Below are 11364 nucleotides of genomic sequence, written 5' to 3' on the forward strand. Positions count from 1 at the left end.
CAATTTATTACATTGCCAAAACAAAAATGGAGTCTGGAACAATGCAAGAAATAGATCCAAGGCCTGCAGTCCAACTCAGATCCAGCTGAATGAAACTGTGATTGAAGACAACTACCACATGTTCGTCTGCACGAAGGTAACAGGTACCAAACATCCCCTTTTTTTTGTCATAACCACACAATTAGTAGTCAAATCAAAGATCGATAAGTGACGGTAGTTATGCTGGATTATATCTGTGTAAATTCCAATGGTAGCTCTACAGCAGCATGAAAACCTGCTGCAGTAAGTGCGGTATTTACATTATTTAAGAATTTTTTTATGCTACTGTTTATTTTTAGGCTTTTTCCTGAAGGCAGATTTTCACAAGCGGGTCATTACACAACCCGTTTTGTACGCGCAAAATGAGACCGACACAGTGTTTACACTCGCATTCAGTGAGACTTTGTGCCTCTTATCTTTCTGCCTCTGGCTGCAAAAGTCTTGGCTTTAGTTGATTTCTCCGTTGTTTTCCACAAATAGCCTTGAATACTTGATGCAGGACGATGGAGAATTTTCTTGCTCTTCTTCTTCTTTTTTTTTTTTTCTTTTTTTTTAAAATGGCGGTTGGAAAGCAACGTATTGATGTGCATTACCGCCATCTACTGGAGTGGAGTGTTGCATGTCATCTTTCTCTCCAAGTACAGCTGGCGTCATATTAATTAAGGTCTGTGCAATCAAAGAAAGTTTTGGGCTAAGCTAAATAAAAAAAAAAAAAAAAAAAAGATAAACATGCCAACAATGAAACAATGGTGGTGGGCTGGGCCAGCTTTGTTATTTTAAGACCTGGAAATGATGTAGAAAATGGATGGATGAATGTTATTCATATATATATATATATATATATATATATATATATATATATATATATTCATGAGTTAACAAAAGAGATTATTTCTAATGACCTACATTCAGTTAAAGCAGTGTGAAGTTCATAGTTATGACGCTTGCATGCTAACAAAAAACCTAATGGATTTAGAAAAAAAGAAATAATTTTGATTTATTAAAAAACACACGCAATAAGCAGGTTTCTTCATGTTTTATATACTTATGTTTAATTCAAAAATTAAGATCTAATCCCTGAAGATGTCGGATGTGTGCTGCAAATGAACAAAAACAGGAGCTAAATAAGCAATGACTAGAGACATAATATAAATTAAAGAAATGATGGCAAACAGAGGGCTAAAACTCAAACCCAGAATAACAGTAAAAGAAGTTTAATTAAAACAGCCAAAATATGATCAACATAACGTAGTGTTTATTTAAATAAAAAGTCCCGCACAGCAGAAAACCTGAGCAAGAAAGGGACACTCAGTCTAAAGATTATTATTGCTCTAATCTAATCCTTTAATTGTGAAAATTCTTTACATGTCTCAACATATAGAAGTGCAGATTTTCTTGCAATTTGAAACTTTTCCACTAGATGGCAGTAAATCTGTTTCTAAAGTTTTGTTGAAATGGGGAATAATGCCTCTAATAAGGCTTATCACTCAGAGTGACTGTAAGCAGGATTATCTTCTGAGGCCTTATTGTTCTGAAAGCAACAATTGTTCCAAGAACGCTGTAATAGCTGGCATGCCGCCATGCTGTGATTTGCACATGAGCAATTTGCCTCCCATTTGAAGGTCAGAGTTGACTGCTCATTGTTTAAAAAATGGCACTCATGATTGTTTTTCACAAATGTCAGGGGCGAAACAATTAACCAACCAGATCCCTGTACCACCTCCTGGAGTCACAGACATTCCACAGACATGATCGCTGGCACCCACACAGCGACGTGATAAAGTGATATCACCCCACTCTGATGTCATACATGGAAGGTAATCTGTAAGAAATAACACATGACAACGTTGGCAGAGAGAAAACGAGCACAGATAGAAGCAGAACACCAAACTTTACATAAGCTATTTGGGAAATGGATGAGAAAGGGGCAGGGAAGCGACTGCAATCAATTAATCAAATTAAGAAAAGAACAAGGGGGACAGAAGAATATACTTGGCCAGCTTAGGCTTCCCAAGAAAGGCAGAGGGATGACCTTGTTTTGCGCATACCAGTGATACAAGAAACATGAGGTTTGGATTCAGCTGTCTGGAAAACTTCTGAAAAGAGCAGCAACTGGAAATGATTCAACAAAGTGACTCAGTTGCAGAGAGTTTTGGATTCCAATAATCGTCCCTGATGAATGCCAGACACTGACTGGTTCAATGAAAAGGCTATCAAAGGAGTAGGAACCCCTAAAGACACTGGGCCTTCCTCCCTTGGTGGATCACTAAATACATTTTGAAGTAACAATAATTAGTACTGTGTACTTTTCAGTGACATTGCTGGTGTTTGTCACTGTAGTTTCTCGGTTCCCCTCTTTATTTATCTCGGGTGTAGACGCAGACTTCTAGAACGTTTTCCTTTATTCCCCTTCCACTATTTGGTTTTTGTATCTGCAGGTGACATGAATACTTTTGAGGAGTGCTTACTGCTGAGCATGATCTCCTCCTCTAAGTCTGTGAATTCACAGAAGTTCATCTCTGCCATGTCTTCTGCAGCCATGTTTTTAACTTTCAGGAAACCGTGACATGAAACAACCCGTGTCCCTCGAAAGGTGTGTGAATACAAACGTCCCACAACCACGTGGCCATGCGTCGACCATTTGGCCTCAAATAAAGTAAGGGAGAGCTTTTATTTCTTGCTTCTTGGAGGAACGTTCCTCCAAGAAGCACCAAAATTTTACACATGCACCACCAGCAGTGAAAGTTTATGTTACATTTAAGAAAGTGCCCATTAAAAAAAAACAAACTTCACAACGCCCCTAAACTGCAGCTTTTCAGGCCTGTTTTATGACGTGTTATGAAAACTGTTAAACATCAAATCAAAATCCAATTTTATTTGTATAGCACATTTCAGCAGCAAGGCATTTCAAAGTGCTTTACATCATATCAAACACAGAAACACAATGCAACATAGAATCAACAATCAAAACACGACATTAAGTCAGGGTCCATCAATAAATTTGTAATTAATTACGTTTCAAATACAATCCTAAACAGGTGGGTTTTTAGTCGAGTTTGCATCCATAGAAGGTTTACCGGTTACACTCCTACTGTGTTATATGGAACAAAATACCTGTTGCTATTTTTATTCCCACTCACACTCACAATCACACAGTTTAAAACGATGTAGAGGCATTTTAATGGGCTTCTGGCACAAGGCTCCGTACACCTCTTTCACGGAATTTCGAGCAGGGACTCCGCCATCCCTCACGGAATTTTGTGCAATTCTATGGTACCTGTTAGTGTCTAGAATTTACATGCAGAACTCTCCAAGATGGACAAAAAATGTCCATCCCTTGTCTCTAGTGGGGTGTAATCCCTTACACCCTTGTCCCTAACGGGGTCGGGAGGTGCTGGTGTCTATCTCCAGCTAACGTTCCGGGCGAGAGGCGGGGTTCACCCTGGACAGGTCACCAGTCTGTCACAGGATAACACAGAGACAGACAGGACAAACAACCATGCACACACACACCTATGGAGAATTTAGAGAGACCAATTTACCTGACAGTCATGTTTTTGGACTGTGGGAGGAAGCCGGAGAACCCGGAGAGATCCACGCATGCACAGGGAGAACATGCAAACTCCATGCAGAAAGACCCGGAATCGCACCCTGGACCTTCTTGCTGCAAGGCAACTGCTCTACCAGCTGCGCCACTGTGCAGCCCCTGTCTTGAATCCAATAGGTTTATTTATTTATTTTTGCTTTTTCACAACAGTTGTTAGGTGAATATAGAAACAGTGCCACCTTTTGGCTGCACACACAGACGGCAAGCCTTGGAGTCACTATGCATGCTCTCAAAGTCAGAACGATAGCAGCTTTTAGGTTTGCCTAGTTATGAGTTTGTTGTTTAGTTAAAATGTGCAGGGTCAGGATGTATCAAAGTTTATTTTCTAAATTGCAAAATACTTCCATTTTGAGACAGCTTCTGGAAACCGCTCTACTTTATGTTTGCAAACAGAACAAGTGCCTCATTTTTACGGTAAAATATGTGACCCAAGGACTAACAGCTAAGACGCATACCGGGCAGAAATAGGTGACATGTTTGATGACCTACTCACCTGCCCTGCAGTACTAAAAAAAAAAAAAAAAAAAGCTAACAAAAGCAGAGTCAAGAGTGTTTGGAATGGCAGACTGAGGTTGAAAAAGAGACGGGGAGAAAGAGAGAGAAGAAAGGCAGGTCTGCTCTTGTTGGTGCGAGTGAAGATTTCCATTAACTCTTTTGAACCCGTGATGCAGTGAATTCCATCCCCTCACGTATGGGAGGAAGTAGCTTGCACACACACACACACACACACGTTCCTCCTTGTCTCTATCTATCTGTCTGCTTGGGCCTCCAAACATTTATGCTATATGCACGCTTAGACATAACAGACGCAGATAAATTCATAAATAAACACACACGTGTGAGATGTTAAAGTTGAGCAAGACATAATTAACATTTGGAAAACCGCACTGTGGCAATGGCAGCATTTCCCTGCTCTCCCGTTTTTTCTGCTTTCTGTCTGCTTTGGAAACATACAGTGCATATATCATCATATGGCTGGAGACATACCGCCTACTTCAAAGACCTCTGGTGAGCTGAGAGTGCATGATTATAGAGAAAGCAAGGTTTAAAGAGTCTCTGAAAAGGGGGGAATCATTCGGCGCAGAGATGAAGAGAAAGAAAGAGAGAGTAAGGAAGCAGCTGGGATGGTGGTAAACATCTGGGAGTCGTGGAGGTCTGGCCCTCATATATGGGGGGAAATGACTCCAGGACTGGTCCAAGATCCGCTGCTTTCAATCTTTCCTCTTTGGCCGTTCTCAACTAATGCGCCTGCCCTTCTGTAAAGATGTCTCCCAAGGTCACTCACCGTATTAGTGCACTTAGTCAAACTGAAAGAGTGTACGCTTAATTTGGCCCACTGACCAACACTGTTTCCACTGTGAAAAACCCTGGCAACATGTTGTCGATATTGTGTTACAGTCCATGTTGCACAATTCACTTTTCTCTTGTAAAAAGCTATTCTCCAAGCTTATCTGTTTTTCTTCAATCATGTGTTCCTTTTGTGCTGTTAGGCAGATGGTGAGAATGTTCAGGAAAAACATAAATGAGTTATTCCTGATGGGTCTTGAGATGTTGGAGTATATTTGAAAGAAAACCGAGCAAAAGACCTACACCTCTTGCCAGAATTACGACTTATCCGTCATAAGATAAATCAAAGCAATCCTACAGTAAATCTAAAATCACCTACAGTGTCTTGAAGCATTCACAAAGATTGACATATTTTTATTTTTACATTTTGACAGATTAAGGCACAAAGTTCAGTATATTTTTGTAGAATTTTAAGTGATAAAGCAACACATAACAATATAAAATTGTGAAGTATAAGTAGGAACGTTTTTTTGCTTTTACTAAAAACATAAAAAAATTGCTTCCATTTGTATTTTGCTGCTCTTTTTTTCCTAAGTACTAATTGGAGAAGCAGCCAAGAAGCCCATGGCAACTTTGGATGAGATGCACAGTTCCACTGCTCAAGAAGTCCTTGACTAATAATCAGTTGACTATTAGTCAAGGACTTCACAAATCTGTGAAGTAGAATAGTAAGGAAGACATTGCTCAAATAAAATTTTAAAAAGTCCCATATGCACAAGTCATCTGGGGGATGTAAAACTTGAATTTCTGTCCATCTTTAAAAATGCTATGTGTGGCAGACAGCTAACGTGGCATATCACTCTGAGCACATCATTCCCATGAGGAAACATGGTGGTGGCATGATCATGACCATCATCTTCAGCAGTAACATGGAAGATTAGTGTTAGGGTAGTGTTCAGGTTTTTGTAGCCTCTACCAGGTTTCCTCCCAAGTCATTCCTCTCCTTGGCTCCATTCAACTTCCCTAACCCTAACCCTAGGAAGTTTCCTAACTGATATGTAACCGTACAGCCACAACTACATTAAAACAATTTCAACCAAGACATATCCATGTTGTAAAATGGCCTAATCAAAGTCCAGGCTTTAGTTAAAGTCGAGATTTGTAGTGAGACTTGATAATTTATGTTCACAGAAGCTCTCTACGCAATATGGCTGAAATTTTAGTCACTACCTCTACTTCTATTACCAGACGCATAAAGACTTGCGGCCATGATTGTAGAGTTCCAGAAAGCATTGATGTTGAACACTAGCATGCATTTGTGGATGTTGAACACAAATGCATGCTAGACTTTGCAAAACATTTCAAGAGCACATATTTTCCTGGCTAAGACTTCCAAGATCATTGCCAGAAACAATCTAGCCAACTCTCCAATGCAACATCACAATGCAACATGACTGCCTCGTTTTGTCGTATTGGAATTTGAGGCTGGAGCAAGACAACTTTCCTAGTGTCGGGGCAGGGGGTATTCCAGCTGAATTTTCTAAAGTGGAACTTGGAAACTCCAACTTTTGAGCTCAAATGGAATGCACCATTATCCCATCAGTTATATGACACAAAGCTGGATCGTGAATAAGCTCGGCATGACATCATTCCCAGATCATAAGTCCAGGTTCTGAGGTTGATGAGACACAGCACAAACACTGCTGATATGTGTAGATTCGACATTAAACTGATTTGTAGTTCTGATTTGACTTTTATACTCCACCTGACTTCACTGAATGGGCTCGGCTTCGCTTGGTGCTTTTGATCCAAACGCTAGGAACGTAACGCCTCCTTCTGCACTGATTTAATGAGCCACAGGTATGTTGGGTAAACAGTCACAGTACTATCAACGCCACACAAAACTAGTGGAGACGAATTGGAAAAAAAAAAACCAACACAAAGAAATGGAAAGAGAAATGCCATTAGGCTTTGTTGATAAACCAATATACATGCAGAGTTGCTCTCTGTCTTTTTCAAAACCATTTGTAGCTAAGAAAAAGGTGGACCAACAATGCAAACAATATTTAATAGTCTTAGTGCCAGGTCTAATAAGAGATTAATGTTTTATAAAAAGGTAGTAGTGATTCTCGTAGAAATAGCACCCTTGGTAAGGCTCGCTTCACCAAATACAGTAAAAGTGTCATAAATCTCCAGTTGTTTTTTTTTTTTTCTTTTGTAAAATTATCTAGTTCAAATTTGAACAGTTACGCATTTTAGATGTTGAGGTGAAGATAATTAGCAATTCCAGCTCCCTCAAATTAGTGCAAAATGGCTCTATTGAGTGTTTTCAGTCAGAGGGTTCTTCCTAACTGTTGTAATACTGACCGCTACAGGACATCCTCTCTGCCTATGCTCATCATCTACAGCAACTTTTTGAGGTAAACTTGCATAATGTTATGTAATCCCTTTAGAATTGAAATAAGTATTTATTTTTTTTACTGAAAGGTCTATAAGCAGCAAGCAGATGAGTGCACAAGTTGGTAAGAAAATCAAAGTATGACTGAGAGTCATCTGAGGAAATCACCTACAAATACAAGCACTTTTATTTTTGCGGTGAGGATAATGTTCCAGTTATTTAGTAGCTGCAAGAAAGTCTGATAGTTTGAACGTTTGAAACAAGGACACCAGCAATGACTTCTTATCTATTGCGTCTTGTAAGAATCTGCATTTCCCTTGGAAGTTTTTCACATTTTATCACTGACTTTTATGTGATAGACCAATACAAAATAAGGCGTAATTTTGAAATGTATGCCAATTCCTGTTATACTGAGAACTTTTATAAACGTGAGGAACTCTTGTCACAATTTCCTAATAATCTCTACTCTGACTGGGCCTTTTTAACACATTTGAACCACTCCCTTGTAGCACTGGCTGTATCCCTGGGTCTATCCTGCTGGACGGTGAAACTTGATCCCAATCTCAGGTGTTGCATTTTCTGCAAAGGCTTGTTCCTTTATTTAGCTGAAAACCTCTGATCAGCGTTCCTGTCTCTGCTGAAGAAGAAGAGCATCCCCATAGCATGATGCTCCCTCCACTATGTTTCACCATAGGAATGGTGTGATAAGGGTCAAATGCAGTGTTGGCTTTGTGCCAAACATAGCTTTTGGATGAAAAGCAAACTTTACACCTCATTTGATTTAAAAGTTAACATTTTTGCATTAAACTGGATCTATAGTGCAATTTTTCTCACCACTCTTTAGGTTGTTATTGAACAGTTGGATTTATACTGGAATCAAACCACATGGGTCGACTCTATTTACTAGTCAGGTGACTTCTGAAGGGAGTTGGCTGGATTTTATTTAGAGGGAAAGCAGAGTAAAAGAGGAAGACTAAAGAATCAGAACAAACTTTCCAGATATTTATTTCTGAAATTCTTAATTAATCTTCCACTTTACCCAAATAAACAGTTGTTAATTTTTGAGGTTTAATATAAAATCTCAAACGAAATACATTAAGTTTTGTCTTTGTCACATGAAAATATAAAGTTATGCGGCTACAAATTTGCTTGCAGCTCTCATGTATATAGGACTTTTTGTAAACATATTTGCATATTTATACCCCATTTTGTACATTACAATTTATATCATACCATTGATGCAGCATGTATGACACTTTAGACAGCATTAGCAAGTTAATTAAATGAATAACTGTAACAAAATTCTGCAGAAACCTCCATAACTGTCTGTAAAAACCTGTCTAATGGTTTTAAAAATTCTAATATTTAGGAACAGATGCAGAAAATGGAGAACTGTGAATTTTGTTGCTGGTAAGATAACTGTAATTTGTTTCATAATTCAACAAAAACACTTTGTGTTACTCCTGCAGTGTTGCATCGCTGCAGGTAGAGGGCTCCACTTTCAGTGTTTGTGCACATGTAAAAAATTGTTTCTTTACAAGACAAGCAGGAGTTTTTTTTTGCCTGCCTCCATATTAGCGCTTTCTCGTTGTTGATTACATTTTAATGAATTAAACTGAATCCAGTAAGTATCCTCACCAGGAAAGAGCCCCAGTCCAGTAACTGACTTAGGATTACAGTATTGGCAGTTTTCTTAGTGCAGTTGCTGGAATGTGTGAGTGTTTTTGTACGTCTGCCAGCACAGAGAAATCTAGAACTCCGGGGCAATGAGTGTATTTGGCTGAGTCTGCTTGCTTAAAAATACAGCAAGGATTACCGCAGGAGACAAGTATGTATGAACTGGCAAAATGATCTGAATGTTTTTGCACTTGTTCTTGAAGGTGCTTGTGGTTCTGTCGAGGTGAAATCTATTCAAGCTATCTGTGAAAAATGGAGCTCTGTAAGAAAACCTAAATAGAAGTTTTTGACTAATTCTCCCAGGGATTGTTAACATTCATTTGAGTTTAATTTAAGAGCTTTACATTTAATATTATCAGACTTGCTTTTTTTGTGGCCCAATAAGGGGTGGGGGGGTGGAAGATGAATGGGCAGATAAATGGACTGACTGGTGGATGGATGAACTCTCACTGCCCCTGATTCCCAAATGAGGAAATGTATAATAATCATAATCAACATTGTTGTTGCATTTTTAAAATGAAATCCTATTCATATACTTTGGTATTTACATACTACCCTAATCTTCACGCAGAATAGATCTCTGTGACCTACAGACAACTACTGTAATGTTTCGAAAAGCGATTAACTGGCCTGCTGCTCACATCACTAAAATATAATTTATATAGACGGATGGATTTAATTATTTTCCTGTCTTTTGTTGCCTTTTTAAACAGTTTTTTCTTGAAAAGAGGTTTTTAGTCAATTATTTAAATAAATAAATGTATAAGAGAAAAATAAAAATGTTCCTGTAATTTAGCATAAATTGAAAATTTAATTGCTCTTAATCTACATGTCTGTATTACACAAGATTTATTTTTAACAATGAAATGTGTAACCGTTACTTCAGGCATTGTAATATCCAGATAATCGCTTCTACATGTAAGAACAAATCACTTGGCTGGTCAGGTTTGCATTCCTGTAAACAACTGTATATGGTAGGTAGTTTTCCCAGGATACGCTAATTTAGAAATTATGTTTATGCTTATTTTGGAGGCAGGAAATGAGAAGTGTTTTTGCTACATTTATGTTTGGCCATGATATATAAAAAGAAAACAAAACAAGGCAACATCTTGTATCTCCTATAACTTATTTTACGTTTTGTAGATGTACTTTGTAATGGAAAAGGTCCTCATGCTGCCACAGGGTGACCATGTTGAGAGAAGTTTGACACAAGTCAGAGCACACCATTCACTGCTGCTAGATGTGGTATAAAGACAGCAGGCATGTTGACCTGGGAGATAAACTGGAGTAATGGGATGTTGGCCTTGGTCTTATTTGCAGAAGAGTTCGCCCACCTGTTCACGTGACTGTTTAGCACCGATTTCTTAATGTGGAGCATAAGTTAAGGGTAAGAAACAAGAATGTGGTCATATGTGGTCCAGAAGTGGTCAGCTGAAGGCCAACCTCCAGATATTTACCCTGTATAGAAAAAATCTAAAAAAACCTTCAGAAGGAACAAATTATCCTGATGTATAGAAAAAACAGAACTTAGCAGGTGTTAAACATTTTCTTCAATAAAGTTTTCTTTTTTATTGTTCTGACGTAATATTCTAATCTTAAATGTCATGTTCTCATTAGAAATAAGTGGATAATCTCCATAATTAGCATTAGAAAAGGCTTAAACACTTCAGCCTTTGTGTAATAAATATGCACTGAATTTCACCAAGTGAATTGCGTTGCTGAAGTTTTCCAATTTTATTCTAATTTATTGAAAAGGACTGTCTGTGTTCAGAAGCGGTCTGTTGCTAATCTTTCCTCCAATGTGTTTTTGGTTTGTTTTTTTTTCTGTCGTGAAACTTTTTGGGCTTTAATAAATCTGCAAAACAATTCAACAAATTAAAGTACATCAGTTTCATATGGAAGCCATTTCTGCAACTCTGATGAAAAGCAAACTTGTATCTATGAAATACTACCCCATTATAATGATAAACTGTCTTCCAGTTATGACTTGGCTATTATAGTGACTTAGCTATCACATAAAAATGACACGGGTATCATTATTACATAATAGCTAAATTAGTTTTCCCAACAACTTTTACCTTGGGTATGAGCTTTCAAATAAGTTATTTTTTTTTTTTTTAATAGTTAACTGACTTATTTAGTTTCCTTTATGCTGCAATGATAAAATAATGTCATTTCCCTCATGGTCATTCTCATTAAATTATTTTATTTTACGTCTTAATGTCTGAGAAGGACTTTTTTTTTTGTGGTCCGGTTAATCTTTCTGAATGCGCAGTCGGTATTACGGTAAAAGAGAGAGAGAGAGGAAAAGAAAAAAAGTAGGCGGGCTTTAAAAAAAAAACCCATGTGCGTCGCT

The sequence above is a fragment of the Xiphophorus hellerii genome, chromosome 19, assembly GCF_003331165.1.
Source record: "Xiphophorus hellerii strain 12219 chromosome 19, Xiphophorus_hellerii-4.1, whole genome shotgun sequence".
Classification (NCBI taxonomy): Eukaryota; Metazoa; Chordata; class Actinopteri; order Cyprinodontiformes; family Poeciliidae; genus Xiphophorus; species Xiphophorus hellerii.